This window comes from Xenopus laevis, chromosome 1L, assembly GCF_017654675.1.
Source record: "Xenopus laevis strain J_2021 chromosome 1L, Xenopus_laevis_v10.1, whole genome shotgun sequence".
Classification (NCBI taxonomy): Eukaryota; Metazoa; Chordata; class Amphibia; order Anura; family Pipidae; genus Xenopus; species Xenopus laevis.
The window spans coordinates 194,868,187-194,885,705 of NC_054371.1; the positions used below are offsets into that span (position 1 = coordinate 194,868,187).

Genomic DNA, 17,519 nt, shown 5'->3' on the forward strand with positions numbered 1-17,519 from the left:
GTATTCCATCTTTCAAAGGCTCTTTTGTCCAGGCTTGGGGGGAAGTCTGCATTTTGTGTTGAGGGTTGAAGAGAGAAAGGTTGTTGTGCCAGATTGCTTGCTTCAAAAGAATTTTGCCAAATCCTCAAGGTTGCCGATATTGTTGGGTGTTTTACTATGTTGGGTGGTATATTCGCTGGTTGAGCCCATATTAGATTTATTAATGGTATCTGAGATTCATTTTGTTCTATTTCAATCCATTTTTTGTTGTGTCTTGTAGGTTCCATTACAGGATTCGACTAAGATGTATAGCTTTATAATAGAGGTAAGCAGGGCCGCCATCAGGGGGTCACAGGGGCGACAGTTGTCCCGGGTTTGCAGGGTTTTGTCTCTAAGGGGGGGCCTGGCCATGCTTCACTTTCTTAATTAGCCAGGCCCCCCCCTGCTTTCAGCGTGCTGCACGGAAGCTTTTCGCCTATTAAGAGTTACTGTAAACTCATTGGTCCTTTAAGAATAAGTCCCGGTAAATCTGCATTGGGATTGGATCCCATTATCCCTGTACAGCTTTATCGGGACTTATTCTTAAAGGACCACAAGGGTACAGGAAATCTTAATAGGTGAAAAGTTTCCATGCAGAGAGCTTATGTGCAGCTTACTGAAAGCAGGGGGGGCAGCTAATCAAGTAGGTGAAGCATGTCCGAGCCCCCCCCTTAGACACAAATCCTTGGGGGGATCTGGCCAATTTTTTTTTTACTTGCAGGGGGGCCCCTGATCATCAATGGCTTTTTATAACTAGTGGGGGGGCCAGGCAATCAATTTTTTTTACTTGTAAGGGGGGGTCCTGATACCAATGTTTTGTTTTTTAAAAAAACTTTTATGGGGGGCCCTGGCGCCAATGTTTTGTTTTTTTAACTTATAGGGGGGCCCTGATCACCAATTATTTTTACAATTTTTCTTTATTTTTTGGGGGCCTGGCCACCAATAGCTTTTTATAACTTGTGTGTGTGGGGAGGTTACCTTTTTTAGCACTGATGTCTATGTGGTCTTTTAACTGTGCTGTGGAGTGGGTGGGATCTGGGGTGGGGCTTGGGGGCTTTTTAGTCTCCCAAAAAAGTTCTTAGGTATTGTAATGGGTAATGTTTGAAGAAAGTAAAGTACTTTAGGCATTGCTATCATCTTAATTGCTTGTATTCTGCCCAGCAACGACAGACTAAGTTTTTTCCAATTTTTAAGCAAAGATGCTATGTTTGTTAGAAGTGGTTCAAAATTGTCTTTATACAATAGAGAAAAATCATTTGAGATATATATTCCCAGATATTTAATAGTTTTTTTTTGGCCCATTGAAAAGGAAAGGAGGAGGTTAACTGGTTACTTATTGGTTTAGATAGGTTCACAATATTGAATTATCAATATTTCAGATTTGCTAAAGTTAATCTTGAAGTTTGATACTCTACTAAATGCGTCAAAAACCTCGATTAGATTCGGGAGGGTGGTTACAAGCCGAATGATGAAAAGGAGCAGATCGTCTGCAAAGGCTCTGTGTTCTTAATTGAAAGTCCAGATATATTTTTGTTAATCCTAATGGTATTTAATAACGTTTCCATTACTAGTATGAACAGTATAGGCGACAGCAGGCAACCCTGTCTGGTTCCATTGTGAATTTTTATTTGCGGGGATAATGTTCCATTAACTCTAACCCTGGCAGTTGGGGAGTCATATAATGTCATTCTTTTGGCGATGCACTGCTTGCTGAAGCCAAATTCTTCAAGAGTTATTTTCAAAAAGTCCCAGGAGATTCTATTGAATACCTTTTCGGCACCGGTTGTTAGGATAAGAAGGGGAACTTTTCTTTATTTTGCATAATGTATCAGGGACATGAGTTTTGTCGTTTTATCCTTCCCTTCTCTTTTAGGCACAAATCCACATTGTTCTGGGTGTATCAGTTTTGGTATTATTCTTCTTAATCTATTGGCCATCAGTTTAGCGAAGTTTTTATTGTCCACATTTATTAGAGAAATCGGTCTATAGTTTCCACAGTTTAGTGGGTCTTTGTTGGGTTTTGGAATAACGGTAATGTGTGCTTCTTGTGCATGGTTTGGTATGTGACAGCCATTTCCTAATGCATTAAAATAATCTACCAGTGGTGCTTCAAGAGTATCTATAAATGTTTTATAAAAAGCTGCTCCAAACCCATCTGGGCCTGGCCTCTTGTTGTTCGGGAAAGTTTTAATCATCTGTTTTAGTTCCTGTTCTGTGAAAGGTAATCAAGCTGGTTGATTTCGTCCAGTGTAATTTTTTTCCAATTTAGCTTTACTTATAAAGTCTTTCATTTGAAGTAGTTTGTCTTGTGTAGAAGGTTTTTTCTGGAGATGATAAAGTTCCTGATAGAAATGTTGCAAACATGTTGCTATGTCAGGAGTACTATGATGTGTCTGGTTGTTTTTATCCTTAATAGCTTCAATAAATATATTACTTTGTAGTTTTTTAAGAGTATTTTGCAAAGAATCTATTACTTTCTATCTATCTATTTGTTCCCCAACTCATTTGTTCTCTGTTTGCACTTTAGATATGCTTTCTGGGTGTTATGGTCTAGTAATGCTTTTAACTGTATTCTCTTTCTTTCTAGTTCCTCCATGGAGTCGGCTGCTATATTTTTTTTGTGAGCTGACTCTAGTTTCTGTATTTCATGTAGAAGGGTATTAATTTCCGCTTGTTTCTCTTTTTTTAATCTGGAACCTAATGCTATAAGGTGGCCTCTCTAAACACATTTTGTCGTCTCCCAAAGAGTGCCAGGGTTTCTTATTCTCCGTTAAAGTTTGCTGAAGTACAGTTTGTAGAAATAGCCTATTTTTCTCAGAGTGCAGCAGGAAGTTGTTAAGTTTCCAGTTGTACTCTGCCTTGGGAGAATTTGGTATTTCAATTTCAAAAAATACTAGGGCATGATCTTGTGATGTTACCTATATAAGCTTTTGTTATCAAGTGGAGCCAGTTTTGATATATAAATGTGTAGTCTATTCTATTGTAGCATTGAGAGGGTGCAGCATAGTGAGTATAGTCTTTTATTTTGGGATTTTTAAATCTCCACGTGTTGATTAGGTGCAGACGATGCAAAGACTTTTTGGCCTGGCTTAGTCTCTTAAAAGAAATATTGAAGATTCCTTTTGATGAGTCGAAATTGAAATCTCCTCCTAGGATTAGTATTCCCTCAGTGAACTCAGCTAAATCCTTGAGGTATTTTGATAAAAAAGATACTTGTCCTGTGTTTGGTGCATATACATTGGCTATTGTAATTTTCGTATTGCTTAAAGTGCCTTTGATTATTATGTATCTACCTTCTAAGTCTTGTTTAGAAGCAGTGGTAGGTTTTTATGTAGAAAAATGATAACCCCTGCGGCTTTTTTTTTTTTAGTTATTACTCATGTAAGCTTTATGGAATACTTGACTGGAAATCTTGGGGACTTTCATTTGTTTAAAGTGTTTCCTGAATCAGGGCTATTTTTGCCCCACTTCTTGAGCATTCCCTGAATATCTGAGCTCTATTTTTAGGTTCATTTAAGCCATTAACATTCCATGAACATACTATACATTTGTCTAAAGCCATATATAATAACACCAAAATAAAAATCCTTTACTGAAAACATCAAAGAAACCATTCGCTCGTATTCTATTCAATAACAGGATATTAACTGGGATGAGGGGGAGACAGGTAAGCATATAGAAAAAGGTGGAGAGGTAGGGGGGTGGTAGTGCGACCAGATTTGTCTTTAGTAACATTATACTGCACCAAAGTAACACCAGGTCTACAATATGCCTGGGTAGTATGGGTTCCATGGTTGTTTTAGTGGTCAACAGGGGTATGTGGTTGCCACCTCTGCAGTCCACTTGATGGTTTTTACTCATATTAACCTCAGTCTGCTTATCCTGGCCTATTGGGTCAATAATAGAAATTGGTTAGATGGGTTTTTTTTTCCCCTTTTCCCTTTTTTCTCTTTTTCTTATTTCTTTCCCTTTACTTCCCTTTTTTTTCCCCTTTTATTTTTTTTCCTTAATTCAATTATTAATGAACTGGGGAGAGTAGGCAATAGTCTAAACAAGTAAATGAAAAACAATTAACTAAATTTTTAGAATTGCATGTAATTAAGCACAAATAAAGGAGAAAAAGCAGTGAGAAATATCAATGTCTCAACAGTATAGTCTTATACATAGCTGTAGTAGTAGCAGGTATTGATATGCAGCAGGATCTTCATTCTCTTTACTCCAGGTCTTCAGCTGTACGGCCTCCTTGTTCCGCTATCCACAGTCCCTTATTTCTTGGAGTTTAGGGGTGCGTCTTGGTGTTTGTAGTTTCCATTCACCTATCATGTTAAAGTCCAGATCCTTAATTTGCTTAGTTGGAATATTCCAGCCTGATGAAGTCATTTTTTCTAATTACAAAATTTTCAGTTTCATGTGGTGTGCTACATTCCTCATTTGTAATATTGCTGACTTCTCTGACTTTTTGTAGTATCTCTTCTTTCTCTTTAAAATAATGAACGCAGCATAAAATGTCTCTAGGAGTGTTCAAAGGTGCTCCTTTTGGTTTGGGAACCCTATGGGCTCTATCAATTTGAATTTCCATTGTTGGATCCATGTTTAATATGCTATTAAAGATTTGTAATAGCACTGTATAGATTTCTTCAGACTTAACCATTTCAGGAACTCCCCGCACCCTTATATTATTCCTCCTTCCTCTATTTTCTAGGTCATCTAAATGGCGTCTTAGATCATCTATGTATTTACTTTGAGCATACATTGTATTCTGTAAGTATACTTGGTTCTGTTGTAACTTACTTTGATTTGCCTCAAGATGATCTGTTCTGGTAGCCAGTGATACCATATCTTTCTTAATCTCTTGCAGGTCTTCTCTGATGCTGGAGGTGACCACTTGCAGCATGTCCTTGATGTCTGTTTTAGAAGGCAGTTGTTTGAGGTAAGTGTGCATATCTGTTACTTCCCCTTCATCGCTATCCACATCAGAGGATTCTGGCTGCATTGCGTCCCCCTCCTCCTCCTGCTCGTGAACCACCGGCCATCTTGGATTTGATGCAGTTAGCTCTTTTCTTTAAAAATAATGGAGCTAAGTCCATTTTGGAAAGCGATTTTTGTTGCGTGGGTTGCTGGGGGTGTCCCCTTTGTTTTAGTGGGTTTTCCCATCTTTTTGCGTCCACAGAATTTGGGCCCGGATTCTAGCAGACAGCAGCGAGGCAATCCACGCCCCCCCCCCCATTTCGGGCTTAGTCTTGCCCTTTCTCAAGCCTACCTGGTGTTACGTGTTACAAGATAGAGAGGGAGTGTACCAAACCATACCCACCCCACAAATCATGAAATAGTCCCATAGAATTATATAGCCCATAGTTCTTGAATCAACGCTGTCTGTTAGTGGAAACATACTATTATGTGCATCAGCATCAAGAAACAAAATAATACAATTAAGGTTACCTTTTCCCTGGATATGAAAGTTTCAAAATACCTTTCATAGAGCCGCCTGGGATTGGTGCCATTTCTTAGATATACTGGAAACTTTCAAAGGAAAAGAACACCCATTAAAAAAGTATAAGGAAACTGAGTATTAAAACAATGCAGATGGTGTTTACAGGCCCAGAACATAGAGCAAAGGGTAATTACCTCATATAAAAGAAATAGGTATATATTCCTTATTGAGACCTCTTGGCCAAAGTGTGTCAAGTTTGTTAATCCAATACATTTCTCCCTTTTTGAGAGCTTTTAAACAATAACCTCTCATCCTTAACTTATGAATCCCATCAATGACTTGGAATCTTAGTTGGCTCATTGTGTGTCTGACTGTGTGAAAATGTGCTGCTACAGGAAGTTCTAGTTCATCACATCTTATAGTAGATTTGTTTTTGGAGATTGACCATTTGTGTTGTTTCACCCACATAGGCTAATCCACAGGGGCATTTTATCAAATAAACTGCCTAGGAAGATTCACAGGTAAAATATAGTTTGATAGCAAACTTTTTGCCCGTATGGGGATGTGTAAAAGAATTGCCCACAATAATGGTGTTACATTGGGCACAATTCAAGCAGGGATAGGTTCTTGGTTTCATCTCAGATAGAAGTTGTTGCCCAAGATTTTTCTGAGGGACAATATCTGCCTTCACCAAAGTGTATTTTATGTTGCTGCTTCTCCAGTAAGCCATTAGAGGAGGACATTAAAATTCTTTTATTTGAGGGGCACAATTTTGTAGTACGTACCAATGTCTAAGTAGAATTTTAGTGATATGGTTGCTAGTGGATGTGTATTGGCTCACAAAGGCCATTCTCTTGTACTCCCTGCATGTATGTGTATCCCCTAGTAAAGATTCTCTCGGGATTCCCTGAATGTATTCTGCACTCTTAGTGAGACCCTCGGATAGATAACCCCTATCTTTAAACACAATAATATTTCACTTGCTCTTGTGGGGAGTACACTGGGATCAGAAACAATGCTTTTGATTCGTGCAAATTTAGTTTTAGGTAATGATTTCTTGAGAGCTGGTGGATGAAAATTTTTAAAGTGCAAAAATGTTTTGCAATCTGTGGGTTTCTTATTAGGGATGCACCGAATCCACTATTTTGGATTTGGCCGAACCCCCAAATCCTTGCGAGGGATTCGGCCGTATACCGAACCAAATCCGAACCCTAATTTGCATATGCAAATTAGGGGTGGAAAGGGGAAAAATTGTACTTCCTTGTTTTGTGACAAAAAGTCATGCGATTTCCACCCCGCCCCTAATTTGCATATGTAAATCCTGGATTTGGTGCATCCCTATTTCGTATACCAATCAGTCTGTAGTCAACTATTATTTATATATATAATAAGGTCAATGAAAGACACACACTGTTTATCATACACCAGGGTCAATTGAGTCGGGGGTACAACTTAATTTCATTTCACTAAAATTGCAATATCATCAATATAGCAGAGGTAAAATAAGCAATGCTCAACAAATAAATGATTAGTATACACAAATTGTTCCTCAAAGCTAGACATATATAAATTAGCATAATTGAGTGCCACATTATTTCCTATGGCATTTGTGCTGATTTTCAGCTGTCATGTATCAATCTGAATTATTTACTAATCAGTCTTATATGGTCACATTCATACTTGGAAGTGTGGCAGTACAATCTGCAAGCTGTAGTTAAGGGGTTAAAGTACATCCAGAAGTGTTTTGTTGTTGTTGTTTTTAATATATGTGTTTATCTTCTGGTATTTATGGTTTGGTATTTGAAAAATCTATTTATGCCGCAAGGCATAAAACAGGAGGAACAGTGGTAGAGCATTAGGAGATTTCTTTATGTCACATAAAATTTGTGAAGGGAGCATTCAGAAGTGACTTATAAATTTGGCACAAAGGCCCTGATTCATAACTGGACTGAACGGCTAAACTGAGAAGCATACTGATCATTTACTGATCAGAGTGTGCCGGATTTAGACTTCATTTGGCACTCCATCATTACTCAAAGGGCAAACCCTTTTGTCAATAACTGTGCAAAGGTAAGTAACAGTTTCATAAGTTTAAATATGACATTTTTTCACACAATATTAACCATATTTGCTTCCTATGCTTCCATTGTTTGTAAGCTGTTGTCAAAACTGAGTTTGATTTTGTATTAAGCAATATAATAATTACATGGAAATATAAAGTTAATCAGACAGCAGAACAGCAGAGTATTTTTGACATTTAGTATTATTTAAACCATAATCAACAAGTAAACAACAAGTAAACAAAGTAGGAATATCTATAACAGTCAGAGGATTGGGAATAACTGGAGTCAGTGTCTTGGGGATTTTTAAAGTGGTCTTAAATGCAATGTACAACCAAAACAAATTTACTAACCAACTGCACATACTGTATATTTTAGAACTGCATTGAAGATTATGGGGGGTATTTACTATAACTCAAATTATTTCATTAAAACAAAGTCAACCTAACTCTTATATCGAATTTAACTTATTTATCAACAAATCAGCTAGAAAAAGTTGGTGCAAAAAACGTTGCAACGGAATTGTGCATCAATTCCTATCGTGCAGCTTTTTGACTCTCCAAAAACATGACTTCTACATTGACTTCTACAGGACCTTGACAAGCTAGATTTTTAGAAGCTTTGGGGTATATTAAATCTAAAAAAAATTAGTTTTACCTTTTAAAAGCTCAATCAGAAAAATTTGAGCCTTAATAACAGTTAAGGGGGGACTTTAAAAATTACTTCCGATAAAGTGCTCTTTAACAAGAAAATATGTTATTGAATGCATTTTCATTATATTATTATAGTTTTGCTCCCCCACAGCATAAAACACAATACGAGTTATATACGTTGTGCAAGAGCACAAAACCATACCCCTTATTTAAAGGGAATGTCAACCCAAAAGATAATGGTTTGCCTAATAAAATTAAATATAATTCTAAACAGCTTTATACATTCATTACAAATTCAATAAATTATTTGTGTATGTATTGCTATTAAAAGCTGTGTTTGTCTGCCCCTTTCTATTCGCTGCCCTAGTGGCTCAGACTGTTGATACAATATAAGACAAACCAGCTGATTAAAGAGGTTTTTTACCTTTAAATTAACTTTTAGTATGATGTGGAGAGATATATTCATAGACAATTTGCAATTGGTTTTAATTTTTTATTTGTGGCTTTTGAGTTATTTAGATTTTTATTCAGCAGCTCTCCAGCTTTCAATTTCAGCAATCTGGTTGCTAGGTTTCAAATTACCCTAGCAACCATGCAATGATTTGAATAAGAGACTGGAATATGAATAGAAGAGGACCTGAATAGAAATATGAATAATACAAAGTAGCAATAACAATAAATGTGTAGCCTTACAAAGCATTTATTTTAGATGGGGTCAGTGACCACCATTTGAAAGCTGGAAAGAGTCAGAAAAAGGCAAATAATATTTTTGGGGGGTTGGAGAGGTTTCACACATTCACACCACTCACATATACTTGCACACGTGCACACACACAACAATTATTTTGCCAAATGTATGCACACTTTTACACACTTACATGATTTATAGCTTTTTTTTACTGCATCCTGTGTTTTTTTGCCTGAAAAACTGTTTTATTGCCATTGTGAATAGCGTATTCACTAACACGCATTGATCTTAGTGGTTTTATTGCATTCTAGTGATTTTATTGCATTCTGCATTTCTTTGTTACTTGTTTTTTGCCCATGGACATTTTATGTACTGTATAACCATTTGGGTGCCTCTGCACACCACATAGTTAAGTAAATCTATGCATATCGGGCATCAAACGGTTCAGTTGTCCCCTGGCATTCATATCTAGGATGTTTTATGTTGGTAAGTTATGAGATGGGGGGCATATATGGGGTACAATGCAAGCTTTGTGATGATTTTTAAAAATGTCATAAAAATTGCTATGTTTAGCATGGCTTTGCAATTTTATAGTTTGCAGTAGAAAGACGTATTTACCCATTTTGGATTCATCAGAATGTGTTCTTTTTGAAAATATATGTTTTTTTAGGGACTCCCTACTGTTTGGGGGTCTTATGGGACATACAGTTATACATATACCGGGTGCTTAAAGTTAGTGTGTCAACTACTGTTTTCATTTGCGGGTCTCTGTATGCCACATAGTTTGGTAAATCTACCCCTGGCTTTCATATTTAGGATGTTTTTAGTTGGTATGTTACAAAATTTAGAGCATATAATGGGGCAAAATTCAAGCTTTGTGACAATTTTCAATAATTTCATATAACCACTACACTCAGCATGGCTTTGCAGTTTCATTGTTTGTAATAGAAAGATGTATTTACCCATTTTGGATTGATCAGAATGTTTTCTTCTACTGTTAGGGGGTCTTGTGGCACATAATACACATACCGGGTGTTTATATTGCAGCAACCACAGTGTCTGCTGTGAAAATTCATATGCACTGTTTAAATTTTGGGGTTTATGTATGCCACATATTTCGGTAAATCTATGCATATTGGGCATCAAAGTGTTCAGTATAACTCTGCTGTTCATATTTAGGTTTTTTTCTTAGTACCTAATGCTATGTGAGAGATAGGATGCTATAAACTGGAAGATTTAAGGTGAATTCCAGGTATTTCATCAAAACTGACAAATCTGGGAAAGCATTGCAACTCTATAGTTTGGAGAAGAAAGACATGGTTACCCATTTTGGATTCTTCTGAATGTGTACATTCCAAAAATATATAGTTTTGGGGGGGGTCAACGTATCGTTGTATGTTTTTTACCCCACAAAAATGCAGTAAATGTGTTGCTTATTCAGTAGCTGTGTGACTTTTGGAACAATTTGTATGCGCTAACTTAATTTTGGATACTTTGGTAATCCTAGATGCAATGGGCATCAAAGTGTTCAGTGGACCCCTCGCATTCATTTTTAGGATATTTTCACTTGGTACCTAAGATACTAGAAAGTGGAAGCTTTGAAGTGATTTTCAGGTATTTCATCAAAAGAAAGAAATTTGGGAAAGCATTGCGATTAGTTTAGAGTAGAAAGGCATGGTTACCCATTTTGGATTTGACTGAATATGTACTTTCCCAAAATATATGGTTTTGTGGGGTCAATGTATTGTTTTATGTTTTGTACCCCACAAAAAATGCAGTAAACGGAGAGTTTTCATACATTTTTATAGAAAAGTTCAGAAAAGCTTTGATGTTTAGTACTTTGTGCTAGAAAGACATGGTTACACATTTTGGATTTGGCAGAATGTGTTATTTTCAAAAATGTATGGTTATCTGGGGTAACCCTACTGTTCCATGATTTTTTGGCCTTGGAATGTAAAGTATGCCATTTTCTGGGAAGTGCTCTGAAAATTGTTAATTTACAGCTGGGAGTTTTTGATCTATAGATGTCAGAAATCTCTATAAAACTATACATATCTGGTATTGGCATGTTCAATACACTTGAGACTTTCCAAATCAGTTGAATTTGGTGCGTAAAATGAAAAACTTTTCTGGTACGAATCCCTATATTAAAAAAAAATATGATTTTTTTTGTATTTTTTTTGTATTTAGAGCTCTAAATCTTGTTCCAGAAGTGAAAATGCACAAATACAATTTAGAAAAGATGTAAAAAGCTCAGGTTCTTCTGAAAAAATCAATGTATAGTTTTCCTAGGTAAACAAACCCCCCCCCCCCCCGGAAATGCCCCGAAAGTGAGAAAGCAAAAAATGTTTAAAAAAATGACGCACTGAGTCCAAATTAAATGGGCAATTCTGCTGACACATAAAGGGTTAAAATTCACTTACATCAGAGATCTGGCTGCACTGGCTCTGTTTTGGAATACAGAGACCTGCTGTGATTCTTCAAAGGGCAGGAAACAAGGCATATTGTACCCATATTTGACACTATACACCCTATCCTGAATTAGCCAGAAGGCCTGAGGTAGAGGTAGGCCTCAGTTACAGGAGACCAAGACTAAGTCATGAGGTAAATGCAAGGTTAAGGAGATTAGCAAGTGACAGATTCACATCCTGTACAGTACAATCCAGGGGTGTAAGTTGGCTAGTGAGCAAAGCAGTCTTCTGCTCCACTAAGAAGAAATATTGGAGTTAATATTCCCCTAGGCCATTTTAGTATAGGGACTTGGTGTAGGCTTCCACTGAAGGGGGTGCCATATTACTGCTGCATCTATCCTTTATACTGCCTGATATTATTTTGCAGGATCTATGCTCTAACTAGTGATGGGCGAATTTATTCGCCAGGCGCGAATCCGGGTGAATTTGCGCGATTCGCGCCGAGCGAATACATTCGCGAAACGCCCGCGAAAATTCGCCGGCGTCAAAAACGAGACGCCGGCGCCGTTTCGCGAATTCGCCCATCACTAGCTCTAACCATTAAGTGGACCATTTATTAAATATAGATTTTTTCTGGTTTTTAGTGGGAAAACTCAAATTTTTAGAGATTTATCTTACCCCAAAACTGGTAAAAATCCAAATCCGAAAACACTCCATCTCAAACCTGTCGAGGTCATATAGAAGTCAATGGCAGATGTCCCTGAATCTGTTTCTTGAAATTGTGATCCGTGCTAGATAATCCGAAAAAGTCAGGGTTTTCGTCTGATAATCCGAAAACCTCCACTTTCTCAGGGCTCAGCTGACATCTTTGCAATGTAGGGATTTAATTTGACTACTCCCCAGCCTTATAGCTGGAACACTTCCATTCACTATTGAGCAGTCAGGAGTTGTACTGCATAATTGCAATAATACAGGTATGAGACCTCTTATCCAGAATACTCAAGTCCTGAAGTTTTCCACATAAGGGATCTTTCTATAATTTGGAACTACATACCTTCAAGTCTGCTAAAATAAATTAATCATTTTTTATTTAATATAAATGCACACTGATATCTAATACTATAAAGAAAGCAAAATGTTCATGATAAAATGTTATGCTAAGAAGCATTTCAGGGCAATTTCAGTTTATTACAAAGAATTCTTATATTTTGTTGGATGTAAAGTATGCTGCACATATGTAAATTTATAACCGTGATTGATACTGTGTTTTTTTCCAAAGAAAATGATCTCCAGGGCTTTTTAAACAGACAAATTACAACTCAAGAACATCAATTTGAGAAGATTAAACAATTAACATTTTTCAGAAGACGCAAACACTTAACTAGGTGTAATTACTCGCCTAGTATATTTGTGCCTTAAATAGCACATATTTTCTGATATTGCATTTCACTCAGCATTAGAAAGAGGTTTCTGATTTTATTGGCATGCTAAAAAATCTCAAGATACAGTACATCAATTTATCAATGTATGTAAGGGATATGTAGATATCTATATGTATATATCGTTTGACTTCAGGAACTTCATTCTTCAAAGTGCAATGAAAATGTATGTTTCAGGTTTTATTTCCCACATGATAAATATTAATGCCGAATGTGCCTGTGTCACCATATGTCCTTATCACATATAACCTGGATCTGTTATTCAGAAAGCTCCAATTTATGGGAAGGCCATCCCTCAAAGACTTCATTTTAATCAAATATAAATATATTATATCAAATATAACTCAAAATTGTAAAACAGGTTTCCTTTTTTTCTGTAATAATAAAACAGTACCTTGTACTTGATCCTACATTCAAAGAAAACTCAAGGTCCCAAGCATTGTGGATAACAGGTCCCATAAAAACAGATGTTTTTATACAGGTCATGGAACTCCGAGGTAACTTCTAATATCCTCATATTTTACAACTGGGGGTACTTTATTTATTATAATACACAAATTTTAGTGAGTCATGTGACAGAAATTACATCACTACTCACCGTTTATAACTGATGACATCACTACTCACCGTTTATAAGGATATAATTTACAGGATATTCATGGCTTTTGTGTATTATATATATATAAATACAAAGTAGAGTCACTTTAAAGATTGACCAGAGCTAAGTGTCAAAGAGACACGAGGATGGAGGTCCCTACCTTGTACAGCTTACAATTTAAAAGAACAAAATAGAGGATATTAAGCACTGCAGGTTACAGTGGGTGACACTGCCATTTAAGTGCCCGTTCCCAATTTAGGTGTTATGCAAGTGCTCTGCTCCAAGAGGGAGGCGTTGAGTTCATTTCTGAAGAGACTGAGGGAAGATTCTCTCCAGAAGAATTCAGGGATGGCAGTACAATTTTAAGGAGCAGCCAGACAGAAAGGTTTAACGTGGGAAACAGCAGTGATAGTGAGTAGTGCAACCAAGCAGTTGCTCTGAGAGGACTGGAGTTGGCCAGGAGAAACCAGAGAGAATATGTAGTAAGATCTTAGAAGCAGAGAAATGAAGGGCTTTGAAATTTATGAGGAGGAATTTGTAAGTTATTCATATGAGAAGCCATGATATGGACTTCAGCAGGGGAGGGGCCTGCACTCGGTCGGACGAGGAGAAGCATTCTGCTTGCAGTATTTAACCAAGACTGTAATAAGGAGAGATGGGAGTTAGGGAGTAACAAGTTGCAATAGTCTAGTCAGGATAGCACGAGGGCATGCATGCACATTTGAGCAGTTACTTGTGAAAGAAAAGGACATATTTAGGCAATACTGTGTAAGAAAAAGTGATGGGTTTTGACAGTTGTGTTAATATAGTCAGAGAAAGAGAGAGAGGAGTCAAATATTACCCCCAGACAGTTTGCTGAGTTGACAGGTTTAATAAACATGTCGTCAATATAGGTAGTAGGGGAAATAGGACCAGGCTTAGATGGAAAGATGATCTGTTCAGTTTCCTTTCAGTTTGAGATGGCATTGATTCATCCAGTTGGAGATTGCTAGGAGGCAGTTAGAGAGTTGAGTCCCCATTTCAGCTTTTAAAGAAGGGGATGAAAAATATATTTGGATATCATCAGCATAATAATTAATAAATAAAGACAAATAAACAAGATAAAATGCAGGAGATCGAAACAAAGCAATAATTATAAAGTGTAAGTCTCATAAAAATGTAATTAATATAAAACTGTAAAAAAATATTTTAGGTTAAAATATAGGTTAAAAATAAGAATAGTACTATATAATTACATGCAAAATATGCACATTATGTTTTCTTCTTATTTTCATTTTATATTTTGTTGTGTTATTCATTTTCAGTTATGGGAAAGTTTCCGATACCTGCAAAGCTTTTGTGCTATATATTGCTCTTTCCAAGCTGCCAGGGTTGCTATTTTTTGTATTTTTGAGCACCCAGAATAGGTTCACTTAGTAGTACAAAGATGATAGCGTCTGGATATATGCTTAACATTTACATCAATGGTCATTAGCAGTAACCCATAGCAACCAATATAAAGATTGGTTTTCAACAGGTAACTGGTAAATTCTACTTGCTACTATGGTAACTGCTCCTGGGCAAACTTAATGCATTTTATTACATAACCCCATTAGAGATGTCATTAATTAGCCTCTAAATATTATGAATAATGCTGGTAGATTCTCCTGTTAGTAGCAAACAACGTTAACAAAATGGTCTAGATCTAGGAAGTAAAGAGTAGGTTGTTCCTTCGCAAACCAAGTTGTGTTAAGATGGGGAGGCCCATTTATCAACTTCTGAATTTTAGCGGTTTTAAGGGGGGAATGAAATAAAAATCGGTAATGGAAATACTATTCCCAATGCAAAAAGCCTTTACATGAACAACCCGGAAACTGTTTAGGGACCACTTCCGACAATTTGCAAATGTTATGGTTTACGCCAATGCACAGTGAATGTAATACAACTTCTCACTGAAAAAGTTTGCTCCAAAAGATTATGACACATTCAAGCGCTTCTTAAAATTGCACACTTAAGATTCACAATTACAATGCAATAACAGTTTAAGGAAGAATATCTGCGAGATGTGAATTTTTTTTTCTTATTGGTGCAAAGTTTTTCTCTTTGCGGCTTTTATTACATTCCCCATACGACTCCTTCAAGCACATCTTCAAGTGCACAATAAAAATTCGCAATGCAATAACAGTTTCAGGAAGAATATTACATTGCAAAATGCACATTTTGATTCTTATTGGTGCAAATAGTTTTTTTTTTTAGGCTTTTATTATATTCTCTGTTTATTACATTTTGAAACTATGATTAAACTCTTTTTATCTAAAATCATGAATGCTTTGACATTTATTAAAAGATCCAAATAGAAAAAAGTACAAGCAAAACAATGCACTAAAAACTACATAAACCTCTAAAAACTAGAGTTTTTCAAACAATGTAGAGGGAAAAAATCCAAAAACCTTCAAAAGTCCATATAGTTGACTTCTATAGGACTAAACTGCTTTTACTTGTATTAGTGTTTTTTTTTTGTGGTTTTTACACTTTATAAATCTCAAATTTTTAGAAAAATTTAAAAAAAACAAATTTAGACAAAAATTTTTATCAGTGAGGAAACAGAAGTTGTAATGTTAGTAAATAGGCCCTTTATTATGCAAGGTTAATTGGATTCATAAGCCTGTCTTTAACGTGATGCTATGTAATTGGTAAAAGCTGTCTTCGCTGAGCATGCTTACTTGCAAAGGCGCAAAATGGTTCCAGTACAGTAACCCATAGCAACGCACCAATAATTATTCTAGTGCAGTTTGGATAATTTTGTCTCTGATTGTGATTAATCAGCATAAATATGAAATTTAAGTGAATACTACATTAAGTATTAGTAATGTAATTTATGGCTGAAATAATGACATTTTGTCATGTGTGTCTTTGTTATTCCCACACGTGTCTTTAACAGATGCATATTATCTCCAAGTATGTCTAGCAATGAATTAGGTCATCAGTAATAGTTTTAGATTATTTGCTGGCTGGTTGCATTTCCACTAACTTTGCTGTCAGTGTACAGTATGCAAAGACACTGCCGCCAGCTAACACAGTAGACTGCAGGTCCTTCTGCCTTGGGACCGGTATCTTGGGAAACTATGCAGTGTTTCAGTAGATCACCCAGGGACATGCAGCCTTCAGCACTCTTTTGGGGGAATTGAGACAGCCTGAGACAGATTCAAAAAGGATTTTCTATTTTAAAAATAAAATCTCCATTGAAGTGTTTGCCTATTGTTCTTACAACATCCTTGAGCAAACCAGTTGCATTAAGGGATGTGGTTTTGAATTCATGGCTAGTTCATGTGGAGTCAACAGAGGAGAGGTGGGTCAGGCATAATGTTGTATGCCTTCTTTCTTTATAGCCCAAGAGATTTGCACCTTATTTTTCTAGCCTAATCACATTCATACTTTAAAAGTAGGTAAAGAACAAAGGCAGTGATCCCCAACCACTGGCTCTCAAGCAGCATGTTGCTCACCAACCCATTGCATGTTGCTCCTAGTGACCTCAAAGCAGTCGCTTATTTTTGAATTCCAGGAGGCAAGTTTTGGTTGCGTAAAAACCAGGTGTACTGCCAAACAGAGTCTCCTGTAGGCTGCCAGCCCATATAGGGGCTACCGAATGGCCAATCACAGACCATATTTGGCATCCCCAGGGACTCCTCAACACTTTGGGGCCCATTCACTTAGCTCGAGTGAAGGAATAGAGGAAAAATACTTTTTGGCTACTTCGACCATCGAATGGGCTACTTCGACCTTCGACTTCGAATCGAACTAAAAATCGTTCGACTATTCGACCATTCGATAGTTGAAGTACTGTTTCTGTAAAAAAAACTTCGACCCCCTAGTTCGCCACCTAAAACCTACCGAGGCCAATGTTAGCCTAAGGGGAAGGCCCCATAGGCTTCCTATCAATTTTTTGATCGAAGGATAATCCTTCGATCGATGGATTAAAATCCTTTGAATCGCTCGATCAAACGAATTGCGCTAAATCCTTTCGACTTCGATATTTGAAGTCGAAGGATTTTAATTCGGCAGTCGAATATCGAGGGTTAATTAACCCTCGATATTCGACCCTAGCTAAATTTTCCCTTTACATTTGAATGTTTCTCACAGGAACAAAAAGGTGGGGGACCTCTGCTCTAAGGGCTAAACTACCTGGGAGATTTTGAGGTCTGAGTTTATCTTGTCAAGCAACAGGACTAGATTTTGTGGAAT

General features: G+C 36.8%; 1 long non-coding RNA gene across 1 annotated transcript in view; it reads left to right on the top strand.

The window, feature by feature from the left end:
* Nucleotides 1-258: 258 nt before the first annotated feature.
* Nucleotides 259-17,519, top strand: part of LOC121395338 — a 59,973-nt gene continuing 42,712 nt past the window's right edge. The window contains exons 1-3 of the long non-coding RNA XR_005962404.1: nucleotides 259-304; nucleotides 4,721-4,779; nucleotides 4,877-4,948. This is a non-coding gene — a long non-coding RNA (uncharacterized LOC121395338). The remainder of the gene's footprint in view (nucleotides 305-4,720; nucleotides 4,780-4,876; nucleotides 4,949-17,519) is intronic.